Source organism: Loxodonta africana, chromosome 12, assembly GCF_030014295.1.
Source record: "Loxodonta africana isolate mLoxAfr1 chromosome 12, mLoxAfr1.hap2, whole genome shotgun sequence".
NCBI classification, from domain to species: Eukaryota; Metazoa; Chordata; class Mammalia; order Proboscidea; family Elephantidae; genus Loxodonta; species Loxodonta africana.
The window spans coordinates 87,612,924-87,633,339 of record NC_087353.1 but is presented as its reverse complement, the minus strand read 5'-3'; the positions used below and the strand labels follow the sequence as shown (position 1 = coordinate 87,633,339).

At 43.2% G+C, this 20,416-nt stretch overlaps 1 protein-coding gene across 2 annotated transcripts in view; it reads right to left on the bottom strand.

Annotated features, from left to right (window-relative positions):
* The window catches only part of ZKSCAN1 (zinc finger with KRAB and SCAN domains 1), a 77,201-nt gene extending 60,137 nt beyond the window's left edge, over window positions 1–17,064 (bottom strand). For both annotated transcript variants that reach the window (XM_023541715.2, XM_023541717.2), the window contains exon 1: window positions 16,902–17,064. The gene's annotated coding sequence lies outside the window, so the exon portion shown is untranslated. The remainder of the gene's footprint in view (window positions 1–16,901) is intronic.
* Between the last annotated feature and the right edge of the window lie 3,352 nt (window positions 17,065–20,416).

Here is a 20,416-nt window from a genome sequence, read left to right as displayed (position 1 = left end):
CTATATTCCACTGTGCAACTGTACAATTATTTAATACTTCATCTATTTCTAGATTTTTGTGTAAGCTGTGCTCTTTCACCTATCTGCGTTCTTAGCCCAGGCAGGAGTGTCTGCCGAAACCTCTTTATGGGGAAAGGGGGGGAACCCTGAAGACTCTTTTCCCCATTCTGACTCAGTAAAAAAAACAGTACTCAGTACTTTTCCATTCTTAGCCCTTCCCCCTTGCCCTCCCCTCACTCCTGCCTCCCCGTCAATAAAACTTCAGGAGCCGTTTGCTCCACAGGGAGATGGGTCTCCATGTCTGTCCTGATCCACCTGCCCCTCTACCAGGCATAGATCCTGGGGAGGTATGGAATGGGGGAGTTGGTGCCTTCTCCGGGTTTCTCTTGCTTATGCTATATACTATTGCAGTAAATGATAAAAGCCTTGACTGTTACTTTCATTTTGGCTTGTTGTCTTAGTCAGCTATTCTGACACTTGGGCAGCTCAGATCAGCTCTCTCCAGCTCAGCTCAGTTCCTTGACAATTATTATTACATCTTAATTAGTAGAGGAAGACAGCATAAGGGGGAAAGAGACAATAAACCTGTAAATAATCAAATAAGACAATTTCATAGTGATGTTCTGAGACAAAACATCTTTGTGCATAAATCATTAAGTACATCTCTGATTATTTCCGAAGGGTAGAAATCCCATTGCCGTTGAGTTGATTCTGACTCATAGCAACCCTATAAGACAGGGTAGAACTGCCCCACAGGGTTTCCAAGGAGCGGCTGGTGGATTCGAACTGCTGACCTTTTGGTTAGCTGCTGAACGCTTAACCACTGTGCCAGTAGACTCCAAAAAATAATGTTACTGGTTCCACGATAGACAGAGAGACTATATGAAATAGTTGCCAGCTACCCCAAGTTCTAGATCTATTGGCAAACAAATACAGCTAACGAGCTTAGGTGGCTTCCATCCAAGAGTTTTGAAAGAACTCAAAGGTAAATGTGTTGAAAGTACTGCTAAACGTAATGATTTACTATTACAAAGAGACACTGTGCTGCTCTGAACAAACAAATGTTTCTGAAAGGCCCAGAAACTGTGAGCTCACAAGTTTCATTTCCATATTGTGAAAGCTGGTAGAGTTAATACTGAAGGGAGGCATCCCTGAGTACACAGTGGACATCAGCTGTAGGGACCTTGGAGGTGTGCTTAGTTAGTACTGACTTTTTCATTGTAAGTTCTTTGGAGTTCTATCTGTGGGGGGCTAGTTGAGCCCTGGGTTTATGTTGCTTTGTGCAGAGAGAACCTGTGTTTGATTCCATCACGTACCCAGGAACATTAATAAGTCTTTGACTATAACCTTAATTTAGCTAGACATCTTTCGAGCCACTTAGATACTGTGATTTCAGACCCCAAACCTTTGTGAGGGTGGCCTTGTGGGTAGGAATTTTCTAAAGCACAACCAACCACACACCCCATCATCTTCTTCTTTGGTGTGGTTTTATTCTAATTCATCCTTAAGGGTGTTGCCCTTTGAGGTTTCTGACTTTCGGCAGAGGTCTCAGGTCTCTGGCTTTGTCTCCTGTCTCCCTCATGCGTGGCCTGTTAAAACGCATGTTCTAGATACCAGAGATTGGCATACATGTGGGCAAAAGTCTGCTCTAGGGCTCACTTACCCCTCTGGATTTGTGCTTTCATGTCATTTCTGGCCTCCAAGGAATTCCTTTATTTTCCCATCAGCTCACTTATGCATTAATAAAAGATGTCTTTTGTGTTTAACCTACCATTTTTAGGTGTACTGTACTGGTAGGGTTTCCTCTATTCATCTGGTCAGCTACATGGCTAGAACTAGAAGTCCAGGAGGATATATATTCAAAACTGAAAAATTACAGATGGTAGCTGGAATAAAACAGGCTTAATCATTAAATCTTGGAACAGTCTAACAAAGGCTCTCAAGCAAAGTCCAAAGGACAAATAACCTGGAGATACTACTTTATATACAAGATAGTAAGTTTATGGATCTTATCCCAGGGTGACAAGCTGGAGAAGTGTGGCCCCCAGTGAGTGCTTGCTGAGTAAATATAAGGTAGGTAAGAGCAGAGTTGGATGTATTTTTTAATTGGTTGAATTACCAGATCCAAGTTGTATTAAAAAATTCACATGAACTGTGCATGGAGTCTCTGGAGACAGGCTACTGGGCTCTGTCCTGTTTTTTCCTGTTCAACATTTTATCAGTGCTATAAATGAGAATGTTGATGACATAAAATTAGGTTTATGCATGATAAGCTAAGAGTGTTAACTAATGTGTTAAAGGTAGAAAAAGCACCCTCTCCCCACCTCTGAGAACAAGCAAAGGAATGGATAAGTTAAAATTTAATAGGGCCAAATGTCCTGCATTTAGGTAGACAGCTTTACAAAATATATCTTGTGGCCACCTTCAAAGACAGAATATCAGTCTGGAAAAAATAACTATGAAGGTACTAGAAGTGGAAGATGAACCTTTTTGACAGCAATATTAATGAAAAGACCTGTTCGCTAATACACCAAGACTGTAATTCAATAAAAGTTAAACAAATCCTTGACTCCATGGGCAGCAGAGCTGAGTCCAATTTTGAAGCGCGAAGCATGCCTTCCTCTGTAATGGTCAGGCGACTTGGGTGCAAGGCTGCCCCTTTAGGTGCTCTTTTACTTCTCCCTCTCCCTGGAGTGGAGGAAGTAAGTGGTCTGCTTCTAGCAGATCATCTCCCCCTCTCATTTCCTATTCTAAATTATGGCTTGGCTGGTGTTTCGGGCAAAGGGGAGGGTGAGGCTGTCTTCTCCTTGTTGGTTGTCACTGCTTCCCTAAGTAACACAGTGTTCCAGTTACTTTGGCTGCGAAACAAGTTACCCTAAAGTTTAGTGGCTTAAAACAATGACAACATTCATTTTGCTCACAGATCTTCAGTTTGGCAGGGTTCTGTCTGGACAGCTCATATTTGTTGCATTTGGCTCAGCTGCGGAGGCTCAAGGGCTTGGGGTTGGACACATTGGAAAACTTGCACATTCACTAGTAAATCTGGCAATTGATACTGGCTGTTGGCTGAGATTTTAGCTGGGGCTGTTGGTCAGAACACCCACATGTGTTCTCTCCATGTGATCTGACTTCCTTACAAGACAGTGGCCAGGATCCAAGGAGAAGCATCTAGAGTAAGCCAGGTGGAGGTCATATTGCCTTTTCTGACCTAGCCTCTGAAGTTATACAGCATCACTTTCACTGCATCCAATTCCTCAAAACCAGCTGCCACCAAGTTGCTTCCAACTCATGGCTACCCCATGCATGTGTGAACAGAACTGCTCCATAGGGTTTTCGGTGGTTGATTTTTCGGAAGTAGACCATCAGGCCTTTTTTCTGAGGTGCCTCTGGGTGGACTTGAACCGCCAACCTTTCAGGTAGCATCATCCAGGGACTCCTTCAGTTCCTCAAGGCAGTCATAAGGTCACATTCAGTTTCAGGGGGAGGGGTAATAGACATCACCTCTTGATAGGGAGTGGCGAAGCTTTGGAAGTGCATGTGGGACCAGAAACATTGCTGTGGCCACTTTTGGAAAGTACAGTCTGCCACATACTGACAGTCCATGTGTCAGACACCCAAATACCCGCACATGGAATACAAGTTTGAAATTTTCAGGGGATCTTTGGGGCCTGCTCACTATTCAGTCCTGGTAGGTCTGGCTATTGCCCTCAACAAGGCACAGCACAACCTCTTTTTGCTAGGACTCCTCAGGTGGGGCTCAAGCCCAGCTACCCTCCTCTGGGTCCACTTGATCTGTGGGAAACTCCAGGCATCCGTGGCAACTCCAAATTGTAGGAACATGTGCCGGTGCACTGCCCCCTCCTGCCCATCTTCTTATCTTAGGCAGTCCCGCCCACTGCCTTCGAGTCGATTCCGACTCACCAGTAGGCTTGTTGGATCACTCTCCCTCTGCCTGAGCAGGAGAAAGTTTGCTGTCTAAGATAATGGCAACCAGAGAATGAGACACCAGCCTTCCCCTGTTACTGACACTCCTCGCCATCCTACCCCCAGTTTTTGGGGGCATCCTCATTGGCTTCATGTGGGCAGGAGGGAAGACTACCCATGGAGGAAGAGAAGGAGGCATCCTCCAATAGGCAGAAGCCATTTTCCACAAAGCCCTTTCTCTCCTTCTTGCCAAGTTCATCTAGACTTGGAGAGCAGAAAAACTGGTTCTGAGCTTCTCTGCCTGTCATGCAAGTGGTTTCTGAGACCTCTGATGGGCTGTGCTGTGGACTGGGAGTGTCCTCAATAAGTTTGTGCCTCTTTGTTCTCAGCTTTGGCGATCTACTTCAGGAATGATTACAGCCTAGAAAACCCTATGAAGTAGTTATATTCTGCCACATGGGGTTGCTATGAGTTGAAAATTGACTTGAGGGTACCTAACAACGGTTCACATCCAGTCACACAAGTGCTGAAACACCTGGGTCTGAATGGGGGTGTTTATGAGGATATTGGTGCCTAATAAAAATACACATAATAACAGTAATAATAATAATAAGCCATGTGGCCTCATTCCCAAGTAAGCCCAACCTGTTATCCTTCATATCCGTGGTATGTAGAGTATGAGTTGTGGTGTGTAGAGACTGCCTTGATTCTAATCCTGTCTGTACTACTTATTCTTGGGCTAGTTACTTAAACTTTTGGAGCCTCAGTTTCTTTGTCTGTAAAACAAGGATTATAACATCATCTGGATAGTGCAGTTAATGTTCTCAGCTACTAACCAAATGGCTGGAGGTTCAAGTCCATCCAGACTAACATTGGAAGAAAGGCCTGATAATCTACTTCCCAAAAATCAGCTATTAAAAACCCTATGGTGCAAGCTGTACTCTAGCACACATGGGGTCGCTATGAGTCAAAGGTGACTCAGTGGCAACTGGTTGGTTAACAGTATCTACCCCACTGGGTTGTCATGAGGCTGTAATGGAGTTAATGCATGTAAAGCCCCTGGTACAGTGCCTAGCACATTGCGAACTACTACTGTGGTTAGCTAGTAATGCTACTGTTATTATTATATTTTAATTCCAGAGACACGGGAGAACTCAGTAGAACTCTAGTGGTCCTCTGACAGGTACCCCACTGGGACGGGGTGGGTTTTCCTCAACCTTTAAAAAACAAAGTAAGGAAGATAGTGATAACATTGGGCTGTGTTCCCAGGTTGGTCTTCATTTGTCCAAGGTCTGTACACATTTTGAATGACCCTCTTTGAAATTCTGGAATTCAACCTTTACTGTGGGAACTGAAGTACTCAATACTAAACTTCTCTGATCACTGGAGTTTCAATCACAGGTGAGCTGGGAGTCCTTTATAGCAATAATCTCCCCCCCCTTTTTTTTTATAGGCCAAATGAAGAGGAGAGAGAACACACAGCACTGGAACACAGCTCAGATTTGGGTAGAACCTGGAGAGCAGGTGGACCAACCCAGAGCTTCCTTAAGCATTAGAGTAGTTTATAAAAGACAAGGACATCACTGCTCCAAGGAGCCTGCAGTGTTAGCAAGCATGCAATGGATGAACAAACACACACAGGCAGTTGGTCATAGAGTGAACTGTCGATCACCCTCCATGTGATCCTTAAAGCTTCTGGTCCCAGGAGTCGCAGTCTGATTTTAACAATCTATGACAGGCACTGAATGTAGAGAGAGAATACAGGAGGATAAAGAAGAGGGCTAACCAGAATTTCTGGAGGAAAGGAAGTGAGGCCTTTGCAGCAGGAAGTGTACTTAAGAGCTTATAAATAACATTTTATCCTGAAGTGAATAAAAGATCTGAATGCAGGTTGGTTAAAAAGAATGATGGCATGCAGAATGAAGATGTATTGAAGGGGAAGACAAAAACATTACAAAACAAAACAAAAACAGTTTTAATATCTTCGGCAGGAGATAAATGGAGATAAGAGGAGAAAGAGATAAATTCTAAATGAGACTCTATATGAACATATGTCATTACGCACATATGCTGAAGTACTTTGAAAGCTGCAAAACACAGTAACACCTTAGTTGATACAGAAAGGTGGTCACAAAAATAAATTGGAAAGAAGAGAGGAGAGCCAGGATTTGACAGTGGCAAGAAACAAAAGACCAGGCAGAAAGCTGGGTGGCTGAGTCAGGTGCTGGGGTTGGGCTATTTAGGTGGCAGGTGCAGAGCTGAGACATTTGGATGGCAAAGAAGTTCTAATCAACCAGACAGGTCAAAACAATTTGGACTGAGCAGTGAAATTGATCATAAGGGACAGAGGTAGAGGAAGAAAGGGGAGGAAACAGGGAATGATGTCCGTTGGGTGGGTTTGGTGCTTTGGGTTATAAAAGGAAGGATAAAGAACTGGGAAGAAATAGCTAGGACAGGGATTGAGAGGTAATGGCTTCAGGTAGATCTGTACAGGTTTGAATGTAGTGAGCCCAAGAAGAGACAGGGGCAAAGGAACTTGGAAAGAAGATTCAGTGAGTCCATAAAGCACACTCCCTAGCCTCCTGATTACGGTTCATGACCTAACATTCTATATGTTACATGTGGTTTCCTCCAGTTTGGCTCTCCACATGAGGCTTGGCCTCTACTGCTCAACTGGTCATACTCATTGGCAGACCCTCATAGCTCTGGCACCATTCCCTTGCAGCTTTCTCTTAGAGGCCATCTGCAAGGTGGTTGCATATTGGAACAAGCTCTCTGCATGCCTCACCTCACCTTACAGCCAAATGGGCAGGCAGGGGGGCAAAGTACAAAGAGCATGAAATTTGGAGTCAGTCCTTCCTGGCTGTTGCCTTTTGCTGGTGATGTGGTTTTGTGCAAGTCACTTAACCTCTCTAAGTCTCAAATCCTCATCTGTAGAACAGAGAGATGAAAATGCTTTGTGAAGTGCAAAGTACCTTATAAGTGCCAACCATCACCATTCTTTAAATGAATAAAATTGCATTTCCCACCACCTTGCAAATAAAACTGGGGGTGACATTCTACAAAATTTATTTGGTTTTGATATGAATTAAAGGAAAAAATACAAAACAGCAGTGTCTTAAGAAATTTTACCAGATTGTCAATATTCACTCTCAAAATTTGTCCCACCATCAGAAGAGCATCTCAGAAACAGTGTTGTTTGGAGGTCACCTCCCCAGAGGCCTTGGAACATAGAGAGTCCTGACCTTTAAATTCTCCCCTGCTCAGCTAGAGAAGAGCCAGATGGCCGCTGCTAGCTCCCTGCCTGTGCAAACATCTCTCACCCAGCCAAGTAAACAGGCCTCTCTGTGTACAAGGCTCCTGGGGACTGCTTCTGTGAAGTGTAGCCTAGAAACAAGGAAGCTGAGGCTCAAGGCTGTGGACTTTGGTTATGTTTTTAATATGGGTCCCAAGCAACCGGGTCATCCATCCTTGGCTCTTTCTCTCTTTATGCAAACAGGGCTGAGAGCCAAGGTGGTTGGAATACAGCTCTCTCTCCTCCCTGGGTAAACACATAACAAAGAATCTTTGTAACTCTCCAGGCAGAGCGGCCCAACCCAGGGGAAAGAGGACAAATCATGAAGGGAGTGGGTTGGAGGCCGGAGAGGAGTGGTGGAGATGCCTGGTTATGCTTCCCCTACCACACCAAAGCAATAGAGATACAGTCAGCTTTGCCCAGTGTCTGACCATGGGAGGAATGGGTCTGTCACCTGCAGCAGAAACCAAGGGAGGTGGTGTTAGAAAAGTGGTGACAGACTTAATCTCCCACAACCTGACAGCCCCATAAGGTGGCGGGGTTTTGGTATCTGGCACTTCCCTACCTTAGCATTTCAGATGCGATGAAAAATGAACTAAGGCTACTTTTCAAGCAGTATAAGGGTAGGGGAAAGAATTTTAGCTGGAGAATTGAGAAAACAAATTGTATTCCTGCCTCCACCCCTAGTTAGCTGTGTACCCTTTGGATGATACCTTAACTTCTCTGAGTTTCCTTTGTCTAGATAAATTAGAATGATAATATCTGCCATTTTTGAGCACCACTGGTGTGACAGGGGCTTCATATAGGTTATTTTATTAACCCACACAACTATCCATTGAGGTAGGGATGATTAGCCCCATTTTAGAGATATAGAAACTGAGGCTCAGTAAGGACAACTGACTCACCCAGAGATAGGCAATAAGTGGCAGAAGCAGGAACCGTACCCAGCTCTTTTCTATTCCAAACCCCCATTCTGTCCCTGCAACTATGAAAAGTGGGATTTCTTTCCTTGATAATTTGAAAGATGAGAATACACGGGTACTTGGCCTACTTAAAACAATTTTTATTTGCTCTGAGACAGAGGTTTTGACTTAGATGAAGCATATTCCATGTCTGGGAGTCAGAGCTCTGTCTCAGAACTAACACCCTTCCCAGATATATCCTCTCACATTCCACCTTGGTTAAAGTCCAGGGAAAGGGAACAATCAATAACTTATTCCACCCCAGGACAGAACTTGGCAACAACTCTTAGAATTGCTTTTACCCCCTTTTCCATCCCCAGGCAATTCATAATCACCTAAATTTCCACGGCACATCTCGGAGGCTACACGAGGAGACAGAGAAGGAGAATCCTTATACCTACAAACAAAAATTAGTGCTGGGAGGCATTGTTAATGGAAAGGGTAAGGAAAGTTCAGAGACCTTTGACAATAAACAGTGGACAATGTCGTTCTAGGACAGCAGTCAGCAATCTCCCATTTCTTTTTGTACAGCCCACAATTGAAGAATGGTTTGTACATTTTAGTTGGAAATTGTTGGGAAAAAAATTAAAAGAAAAATAGTAGTTCATGACACATGAAAATTATATAAAATTCAGATTTCAGTGTCCATAAATAAAGTTTCATTAGAACTTAACTGTGCTTTGCTTACATATTGTCTGTGGCTGCTATTGCACTACAACTCAGAGTTGAGCAGATGCAACAGAGACCATATGACCATATTATAATCTGGCCCTTTACAGAAAAAGCATGCACCTGGGACAGGGGTTGGGGGAAGGCCTCACCATTCAGGAAGTAAAATCTGATTTAACCCCCTTGTGTTGCGTATAGCACCCACATCCTCAACAGTCCGATGTGTCTTGAGGGCTGTGTGATCTTAGATCCATGGTGGATAAGTAGCCCTGGCTTTACCTCCCTCTCCTTCAAGGGTCATGGCCCTTTCCTCACTCAGCATCCAGAGCTCAGGCAATCAGGCTTGGACTCAGGCAGGAGACTATGGGGTTTTCCTCCAGAGAAGCTGACCGAGACAGATCTATAGGCACTGAAAGTGAGGAGTCCAATTGTCCATCAGATAGTCTAAGGGAAGCTCATAAGTGGCTAAGCTCTGCCCGCACCGGAGGCTTCTAGTCTGCTTCCTAGAGGCCCTCATTACCATGTGAATGGACAGCCAAGGCATTTGAGGAAAACCCCTACTGTAAGGGCAGGTCACAGCACAAAAACCAGGAAACCAAGAATGCAGGGAGCAGAAGAAAATACCTAACAAAAAACACTGCAGTGAATGTCCTCAGAGATAAAAGAAAAAACTGTAGGATGCTCTGTCAAAGGAATGCCTTAGAAATGGAAACTATGAGAGCAAAAACGAAAAATTCAACAGAAGAGGAGATTAAGGAAATTTCCCAGCAAATAGAATAAAAAGACAAAGAGATTAAAAAAAAAAAAAAAAACACTGAAAAAGATATGAAAATAAGAGAATCAACCCAGAAGGTCCAACATCTGAGTTTCAGGAATTTCAGAAAGTTTTAGGAATTTCAGAAAAATGAAGTGGGGGAAAAATATCAGTAAAACGATTTAAGAAAAAAATTTGAAAATAAAAACCAGGTACAGCCCACTGATGTCATTGTTGCCAGTTGCCATTGAGTTGATTCCAACTCATGGCTACCCCATGTGTGCAAAGTAGAACTGCTCCATAGGGTTCTCAAGGCCTGTCTTCCAAGGCACCTCTGGGTGAGTTTGAACCACCAACCTTTCAGCTAGTAGTTGAGTGCTTAACCATTTGTACTACCCAGGAACTCTGAATGCTTAGCAGAATGAGTGGAAACAAACAAACAAAATAGAGCTCATCAATGTGAAATTTTAGAACTTAAAATCTCCAGAATTAAAAAAAAAGAACAAGTCTCAGGTACAGGGCCAAGAAGTAAAATGGACTTCTTAACAGCGACACTGAAAGTTAGAAGACAAAATTCCAACGGAGAATGATTTCCAAATTAGAATTGTATCCTCAAACTAAAAATAGTTGTGAGGTGAAACATTGACATTTTTTAGATTTACAAAGTACTAAAATATTTACTTTTCTAGCCCCCTTTCTCAAGAAGCTTATCAAAGGATTGTTGTTGCGTGTGCTCGAGTCAATTTCAAGTCATAGCTACACTATAGGATAGAGTAGAACTGCCCCATAGAGTTTTCAAGGAACAGCTGGTGGATTTGAACCACAGACCTTTTGGTTAGCTGCCTATCTCCTAACCACTGTACCACCAGGGCTCCATTGCGCCATCAGGTCTCCTTTATTGAAGGATATGCTTCACCAAACCAGGAGTACCCAAGAAAGAGTAGAGATAGAGTTCAGAGCAGGAAAGGGGTAAAGGGATTCCCCAGGCTGCTGCTGAAGGCGGACCCCAAGATGAGAGCTGTACGAGAGCCTAGAGGGCAGCCAGCCTATTTTGGCGCAGGAGTCAAGAGTTCCAGGACCTTTCTAAAGAGTAAAACATGTTGTGTTCAGGTTTTAAATCAAACTGTATCTCAAAACCTAAAGAAGACATTTTAGCCTCTATGGACAAGGACTTTTCCGTATTTATTTAAAAATTGCTTTGTTTGTTGTTGCTTAGCTGTTTTCAAAAAGCAAAGAAAGTTCCTGTTTTACCGTGCCATTTGTCATTTGTCAATCTAGTTGATAATATGACTGTTAAAAATTAAAATTTCCACAAGATTAAATTTGAGTATGACCTCATAAGCTTTATTTGCAATTCATGAATTGGGAAGTGTCTGGTGTGGAAGTCAGACAAGAACTTAGAAGAGCAGTACTAAGCAAAAGGGTGTTTGTAGGCACGAACAGACTGTAACAAGGAAGCTATACTGGGCAAATTTCAGATTGGCTGGAAGGCATTTTCTTTCCTTATTTGGGATTAAGGGGAAAATTTGAACTAGGTTAAACTGAGCAGGCAAATCCTAATTGGTTAATTTAGGTTTAGGTTTCTGGGAAAGTCGAGCATTTAGAAGAAACAGAAATTTAAATTTCAGTTTCCTGACATAGGGCTTAGCATGAGTGACTCCTTCTTGGGCCTAATATAGTCATACAGAACTTCGGTAAAGAATACGGAGTCTCTGGCTATCTCCAGAATGCAATATCATACTACTTTCATACCTTAAAACACCTTAATTTCCCTCCATTATGTAGCAAAACTACCAAAAATGTATAGAGTCCATAGGTGAGATGGCCCTGGGTCTGTTCTAGAATGTTAAGTATAGGTAATAGAGAGCCTGAGTGCTTCTCAGTCAACTTTGCTCAAAACCAAAACTATTGCCATCAAATTGATTTCGACTCATAGCGACCCTATAGGACAGAGTGGAACTGCCCCATAGGGTTTCCAAAGAGTGGCTGATGGATTCAAACTGCTAACCTTTTTGGTTAGCGGCTGAGCTCTTAACAACTGCACCACCAGTGCCCCCACCAAACTCGTTGCCATCGAGTCAATTCTGACTGAAGTAGCAGATTATTCAGGGGTTTTTACTTCTGTCACCCCATCTGCCATCGTTTAACAGCTTTAAACACCGCTCTTCTGGGTAGAGAGGAAAACAAGAGCCTATATCTGGTGCAGGACTTGTGAGAAAAGAGCCTGGGCTTTGAAGCCAAACTGACTTAACTTTTTAGCTGTTGGACTTTGGCAACTCTGTGAACCTTAGTCTCCTCAGTAAGGTACTGGGCATGATAATTTCAGCCTTTGAGGGTTTTTCCGAGTTTTAAGAGATGGGTAGATAGATGACTATAATAGATATAAAGCATCATTACCATTCCTGGTTCCTAACAGGTGCTTAATATCTTTTGGGTATTATTACATACATTGATCAACCGAACCCGGTGCCGTCAAGTTGATTCTGACTCACAGCGACCCTATAGGACAGAGTTTAGAACTGCCTCATAGGGTTTCCAAAGAGCGACTGGTGGATTCGAACTACCGACCTTTTAGTAAGCAGCCAGAGCTCTTAACAACCACCAGAGCTCCATGGGTTACACAGTGCTTTCATATATCCTCTCTCATTGAATCTTCAGTGAGGTGGGAGGCCAAGTTTATGTCCCCATTTTAAAACAGACAAAACCAAGGAGGCTCAGCAACAGGCTAGTGCTGTTGAAAGGATCCTTTAGGGCACGACGTTTCTGATTACTGGGCAATGCTGTACCAGAGATGAACTCCTTGGGAAGAGAATTTCCCTGAAAGATAGATTGTCTTTGACATGGTCTTACATCCGGTCTCACCTTTCCAGCCGCAGAAGTAGGTTGTTAAGAACAGACTGAAATTACACACCTGTTCCCAGAAAGGGTGTTTTACCATCCTAAGTGGGACCAGAAGGGATTAGTGATGACAGGGGACAGAGTGAATCGGTGTACTGAAAGTTTTATAACCATTGCCCCAAACAAAATTGGAAACCAAATGTGTGTCAATCACTTCATTCTTGTAACTACGTTTACTATATAAATTAGGTAAGCAACATCAGGGCAGCCAGCAATAAGATTTGAGAAATAAGGACTAACCCCGGCACAAAGGATAGAGTTTGTTATTTTTAAACAGGCTTCGGGTCCTCTTTGAACATTACAAAGTAAACATTTGTTTCTACCATGTTTTAGAAAATGGTTCATGGAAAGGGTTGTGCCAAGGATGACATCTTAATCAAATTCAGACTTCTCAAGTCACTCAGAAATAACTTTAACTTAAAAAATTCAGAGACTATTTATAGGAACTGGCATGAAAGCAGGATTCCTGTTTAATTGTCACAACAAATGATCTGAGTATATAAGACTTCTGTTTAGTTTTTCTTTTCAAAGAAATGTGCAGTGAAACCAAGAAAGTCATGTAGGCAGGACCATTTAGTGCAGGGCCAAATATCCCTGAGGACATCTTTCTGTGAAGGACACTCATACTGTTGACCAAGTCAGTCAACTTGAGTTAATTTCTGTACACACAGGATGGCGTCATACATTTTAGAAGGACTGCCAAGCAGAACGATGAAAAGTGCTATTTCTCAAAACATTAGCAAGAAGCCAATAAATGTGGGCTGAATGAAGAAATATTATTTTATAACAGTAAAACATTAGAGGACTAAAATACTAACATATAAACAGTCATCCCTATTATATATTGTAGAAATATATACTCCATGAGTCCATTTATAGATTGGGAATTTGAAGCTTATTCTCCCAATTAATATAATTTTTCCAATTAAACAACCTTTCCTTACAGTCCCTTCCATCAAGCTACCTTCTCCTTTTACCTTTTTTTTAAAGGAAAATTCTTAATCTACTGTAATATTCCTTTATTAATAACTCAGTCTTTTTAATTGTGCTAACTTTATTAGGATTATTATTGTTTTTCTTGAAGCTCTGGTTACAAAGTACATAGTTTGGGTCGTCTTTTCCAGCCCTATTAGCCTTGAGTGACTGTGCAGAACTTGAAGATTTTTTTAGAAATCTGTGCATCACAATACACACGAACGTCTGCACTGCACACATATGCTTGAGAAGGAATGAGAATACACAAACGAGTCTGAAAAATAAGAAATGAAAGTAGGAAGTACTAAAAGAAGAAACAAACATTTTAATAATAGACAAGAGCAGAAACTAAAATGAGGGAACTAAAGAAGGCAAGAAGGAAATAAGCAAAAAGAGGTTTGTGCAAAGAAGAACGAAGATACTAAGACAGCCCGGGATGTCTGATTATATAAGACAAAAAAACACGGAGTGATGCCATTTCATATCATGTGCAGAAAGATATATGAGGAACAACTTGGTCTCCATCCCCTGGTTTGTGAAGCTAATGTAGCAGGATGGTGTCATACATCTTAGAAAGATCTCCATCCACAATAAGTGTTATTTCTCAAAACATTAGACGCCAATAAACACAGGCTGAATATTATTTTCTAACAGTAAAATATCAGAGGACTAAAAGGCTGAGCAGTTCCCTCCATCCTTCGTATGGCCCCAAGGGTGGGTCTGGATTCTCAATGGCTACCTTATTGATTCCAGAATTGATCACCTCTTAACGCTTATCAGAAACCCTGGTGGCATAGTTCTTAAGTGCTACAGCTGCTAACCAAAAGGCCGGCAGTTCGAATCCACCAGGTGCTCCTTGGAAACCCTGTGGGGCAGTTCTACGAGTCAGAATTGACTCGATGGCAATGGGTTTGGTTTTAGTTGGCTTAATATTTATCATCTCACCTCTGGGACTACTTCCCCTTAAGAACCAAGGAAACAAGAGTCTCAGAAAGGTTAAACAAATTGCCCAAGGTTAGTAAGTGGCATTCAGGTCTCATTCTGCTACACTGTGTCCCCTAAATAAATAGGGGCTTTTTTTTAAATTTAAGGGCTTGATTATTTTTAGCAAAAGGGATTTAACAACCTCTAGCAAAACCCTGGTGGTGTAGTGGTTAAGTGCTACAGCTGCTAACCAAAAGGTCCGCAGTTCAAATCCGCCAGGCCGCTCCTTGGAAACTCTATGGGGCGGTTCTACTCTGTCCTATAGGGCCGCTATGAGTCGGAATCGACTTGACAGCAACGGGTTTACAGCAGAGGATTTGGGGTCACATACTATTTAATCTCCACTGCCGAGCACAGTGGTTAAAGCAATTGGGTGCTAACAGAAAGACTGGTACGTGGTTGGAAACCCTGGGAGAAAGATGTGGCACTCTGCTTCCTAGAGATTTAGAACCTTGGAATCCCTATGGGGTCGCTATGAGTTGGAATCGATGCCACGGCAGCGGGTTCGGTTTTTTGGTTTACCCTGCACAGAATAAACATTAATCAGGATGGTGTAGGATTTACCACTCCTCTTGCAGGTCTTGCCATTTTTTCACCTTTGTGCTTTCGCTCGCGCTGTATCTGGAATGTTCTTCCTTTCGGATGGGGGTGGGGGAGGTGGGAGGCCTGCATTTCCTCAGATTCAATTCCTATCCCTTCCGAATACCACCCACTTCCGCAGGTCTTCCCTGATTTCTGCCGCGGTAGCTCTTTACCTGTATCTCACACCTTTAAGACCTTGTCAGTTCCTTGCTAAAGTGTCCTATTCTGCGAAAGGCAGGAATCTTGTCTGAATCTTCATTTCCCTTATACTTAGCCCAACGCTAAGGTTATTAAGTGTTTGTTGAAGAATAAAGAAGAAAGCAGATGGGATCCAAAATTCGTCCTCCAGTTCAACAATCTATAGATTTTCTAAAAACCGTTTCCACGGGCAGCAGCACAGACTGGGAAGGAGCGGGGTCAGCCTGGATTCTGCAGCCAGGCTGGCCGGAGAGATGTCTGAAATGAGGGGTCAAACCGGGGATGCCCCCCTCTTTTTAGTCTTTGGAAGTTCCCCGCCGGCTGGTGGTGCAAAGGAAGGCAAGACCAACAATAACGGGCCAGGAAAAAGCAGCAGCGCCTGGACTGACTCCTCCCGCAACCGGGTTGCAGAGCCTTCCTGGGGCCCTAAGGACCGGCGCGCGCCCTTCCACTCCCCCGTGGCCGGTCAAAGACCGAGACTGGTGCTGCGCTGTCTTCGGGGGGTTCAGGACCGGCGGCCGCAGCCGGGTGAGCTGACGTCTGCCCCTGAGAACCCCTAGAGAAGCCTAACAGGGACCCCCGAGCCGCGAGAGAAAGTGCCGAGCACGACCCGCCCCTAAAGACCACACAAAGACCGGAAGTACAGCCTGCGAGCTAGCGGTCGAGGTATACTCTCTAGGACCTCGGAGGGCCTGCATCTCTGTGGTCCCGCGCAGACCTGAGAGACGCGGGGCGCCAGACTGCGCAGACTCGGACTGCCAGGTCGTCTTCTTCCTCTCCAAACCAAAGAAATCCAAACCCAGTGCCGTGGAGTCCATTCCGACCCATAGCGACCCTATAGGACAGAGCAGAACTGCCCCATGGAGTTTCCAAGGAGCGCCTGGCGGATTCGAACTGTCGACTCTTTGGTTAGCAGCCATAGCGCTTAACCATTACGCCACCAGGGTTTCCTCTTCCACTCCTGGGGTGGCAAAATGAGTCAAAAGGAAACCAAAAAAAAAAAAAAAAAAATGAGAAAATGAATCCAACAAAACGCGTGTGGAACAAGAACTCCACTTAAAATGTATCCAAGCCAAAGTTTCAGGCTAAGGAGTTAGAGCACAGGGGATTATCACGCTGTCTCTCCCAAAAGGACTAGGAAACTGAGACCTGGAAAGAGGACTCACCTGCACAGGGTCTTGCAGTGACATAGTAGGACCAGAACCCAGGACTTGTGCCAGGACGGCCTGTGCCCTTTCTACTGTCTCGGGCTGCTTTGCGTCAGTAATGACAGTAATAAAATTAAAGCTTTCAAAATGGCAGAAAGCATGTAATAGTTTCAAAGCCAACAAAATGAGGTGTGCAAGAGCTCAGGAAGGACAATCCCATGTGAAAAGCATCTGACCTGTGCCGCAAAACCAGGGTGAGATTTCTGGAATAGAAAACAGGATTGGCAGCAGAACATGAAGAAATAGTTGTAGATATAGATGTTAACTGATATTTCAGGTATGGGTGTGGTAATACCATCCCAAGATTATAGAGATTTTTCAAGGGATTAGAACAACAACTCTTCAAGCTCTATGCCAGTTACCAGGAAAGATCTGAAAGCCTTTCAAAAAAGAAGCGTTACTAGAACAGCTTTGAGTAAATTAATATTTATGGAAAACTGGAAATGCCTTACCGCTGTAAGAAGAAAACCGATTGGTTATTTTTCACTCGATATCATTCCCGATGTTCTGCATTTCACATAGCTTTGGGAACTGGAAAAAGGCAGTATCAGAGGCGTGAATTAGGAAGTGGAGAGAAGGCAGCAGGCACTTACAGGGAATAGTCACAGGAGGCACGTTTCTGAGGTCACAGCTGATCCAGGGCCTGGCCTGTGGGTTCATAATCTCAAAAAAACACTTCCTGGAGCAGGGCTGACACCAGGCAAAACAAGGAAATTGCAACAAAAAGAACAAGGGACTATGATGTTTATTTTGTGGTAAAAGGGACATTTCAAGATTATTTTTTTTGTGGCCCCACTAAATTCTGATTAGTGTGCCTGGGAACAATGTAAAACCTGGCTTGAAAAAATCACTCAACTCAAAGCTCAATAGGAAAACTGAGATAGTTTTAAGGAAAAGAGAGGCTTGCTGCTCTCCTTGTGAGAGAGACCCTGGTTGATCAATAAATATTGGTTGAGCACCTACCATGTGTTAGGTTTAAGCATAAAAAAACATTGTCCTTGGATAAGTGACCACATATTGTATATTTCTGTTTATACAAAATGACAAAAATAGGCAAAACCATGGAGACAGAAAGTAGGTTAGTGGTTACTAGGGTCAGGGGTGGGGAGAGGGAGTGGGGATGGGGAATGACTGCTAATTGATACAGGTTTTCTTTTGAGGATGATGAAAATATTCTTGAAAGATAGTAGTGATGGTTGCACAACCTTGTAAATATGCTAAAAAGCACTGAATTGTACACTTGATAATGGTAAATATTATAGGAATTTTATCTCAATTAAAAAAAGCTGCAAAGAAAGGAAAAAGGAAAAGCAAACAAAAAAGAAAGAAAAAGAAAAAGTGAAGAAGAAAGCTTGTCCTTAGAAAAGAGAGGCAAAAGAGGAAGAGAAAAGGAATGTGTGGGGAGGGAAACAGATGTTCACAACCAAGACTGTGTCCAGACCTTTACAGGAGAGAATTCATCCGAAGGCAAGAAGGACCTGGATGTGACTACCCGAGCCAGTAAACAAAGCCTTAGTCATTGTGGAGCAATAACAGTCATAATAGTGAACACTTAGGTAGTGCTCACGATGCATTGTTCTAAGGGATGGGGCAGTGCTGAAGAATGCCCATCAGTCTGTGTTTGGGGATCACGGGTGGCAGAAAAGGCTGAAAACAAAAACTGGGAGATGTGTTTCACTGAAAATGCATAGAACACGGGGTACTAGTAGTATGTTTTTGAAACATCCCCCACAGAGTATAAAACAAAACCAATGGGTTTTGTCCCCTGTTTCTACCCACCCTTACACAACTTTGGGACAAAGAGGACTCTAATTCAGTTTTTTTCAAGCTGGGGTCCAATGGATCTCTGGAAATTCGTTGATGTATTTTGGGGGCTCAGAGAGTTTTCTGCAGAAATTAAAAATTTTGTGATTTCATTATAACAACAAGTTAAGAGAGACATGAGCACAATTTCTGAACCATCCCTACACACTTGACCCTTCTTATCTGCCTTCTCTGTTTGTTTTTTTTTATAAGTGTTTGTCACTAACGTGGTAGATTTGTATTTATTTTTATTGCACATTTCCCCCACGACACTGCAAATTCTATAAGGACAGAGAATTTTGGGTGCTTTATTCACTGTTTGAGACCATAGAACATTATACGGTATCTAATAGATGCTCAATAAATATTTTGAGTGAATCGCCTGAATGGATATGTTTAAACTAGTAACTACCAACGAACAAATCTGTCTTGGAAAAAGTACAACCAGAGTGCTCCTTAGAAGCAAGGATGGAGAGACTGTGTCTTACTTACTTTGGATGTGTTGTCAGGAGGGATCAGTCCCTGGAGAATGACATCCCCAGCCAACCCAGTGCCGTCAAGTCGATCGTACTTGGTAAATTACAGGGTCAGCGGAAAAGAGGAAGACCCTCAATGAGATGGAATGACAGTGGCTGCAACAGTGGGGTCAAGTATAACAACAATTGTAAGGACAGCACAGGACCGGGCAGTGTTTGGTTTTGTGGTACGTAGGGTTGCTATGAGTTTGAATCGACTCGACAGCACCTAACAACAACAGTAACTGCCGAACATTTTTGATATTTAAAAAGAACATTTGTGTATATGATTGTGGTGCTAGTAATGCTACACAGACTGTTGTAGAATCAGGAGGAAAGGCCATGGCTGGTCCTTTTTAATCTGCAGACACTTCATTCATGCCATGCAATGAGCAGGGAAAAGGAGAACTGAGAGATGGAAGATGGAGAGTGGGGGCCAGTGGAGCAGAACAGCAGGTTGAGAGACACCTGGAAAACATGACTTGCAAAGATGCTTACGTAGGCTGGAAGAAACACGTTTTTGTCCCTAGTGCATCAGAAATAGTCATCTCTTAAAACCTTCACCTTCCCCAGTCTTAGAAGGGGCAGTTCTACGTTCCTCCTATTCCTAACCCACCGTCCACTGCTGATTAGAATCAGGGTGGACACCAGACCCTACCTAGGACAATTAGGGTCACTTTCCTAGGAATTTGGAATAGGAATACAGAGATTCTGCTGTTTGAGCTTGACTTCCAGTCTTGAGAGTGGGAGGGTCGAGGCTACCATTCAGGGGTGGCCAGCCATGTCTAGGTCATGTGGCCAGATGAGTGAGCAGAGAAAGTGGGTCCATGGAGAGAAGGGAGAGACTGAAGCTGAAGGGCAAGGAGGGACAACTCAGAGGCTGTGTTTCCAGAGAGACTAAGAATGTTAGAGGCAGCCTGGGTCTCCTAAAGCGTATGAGAGCCTGGAACAGGGCCCTGGAAAATACTTTCTCCCCTTTAAAATCAAATTTTTGGTATATGCAAAAGAATATGAAATATTGTGTAGGATTGTCTTAGTTATCTAGTGCTGCTATAACAGAAATACCACAAGTGGGTGGCTTTAACAGGCAAAAATTTATTTTCTCACAGTTTAGGAGGCTAGAAGTCCAAATTCAGGGCACTGGCTCTAGAGGAAGACTTTCTGTCGGCTCTGGGGGAAAGTCCTTGTCTATTTGAGCTTCTCTCCTGGGGTGATCTTCATGTGGCTTGGCATCTCTCTTCCCCCATCTCACTTATCTTGCTTGCTTGTTTCATCTCTTTTGTATCTCAAAAGAGATTGACTCAAGACAACACTCTACACAAACACTGCCTCATTAACATAAGAAAGAAACCCATTCCTAAGCGGGATTATAACCATAGGCATAAAAGTTAGGATTTACAACACATATTTCTGGGAGACACAATTCAGTCCGTAACAAGGGTGTACAACAAATGCACGTGCATCCATCCCCTAGTTTAAGCAATAGACCATTGCTAGTCACTCTGTAGTCTGTGCAGCCTCTCTGATTCCATGCACCCTTCTCCCTCCCAAGAAGTATCTTGAATGTTGTGTTTATTCTTCCCTTGCTTTTTTATCGTGGTGAAAATATACATAACAAAACATATGCCAGCTCAATAATTTCTGCATGT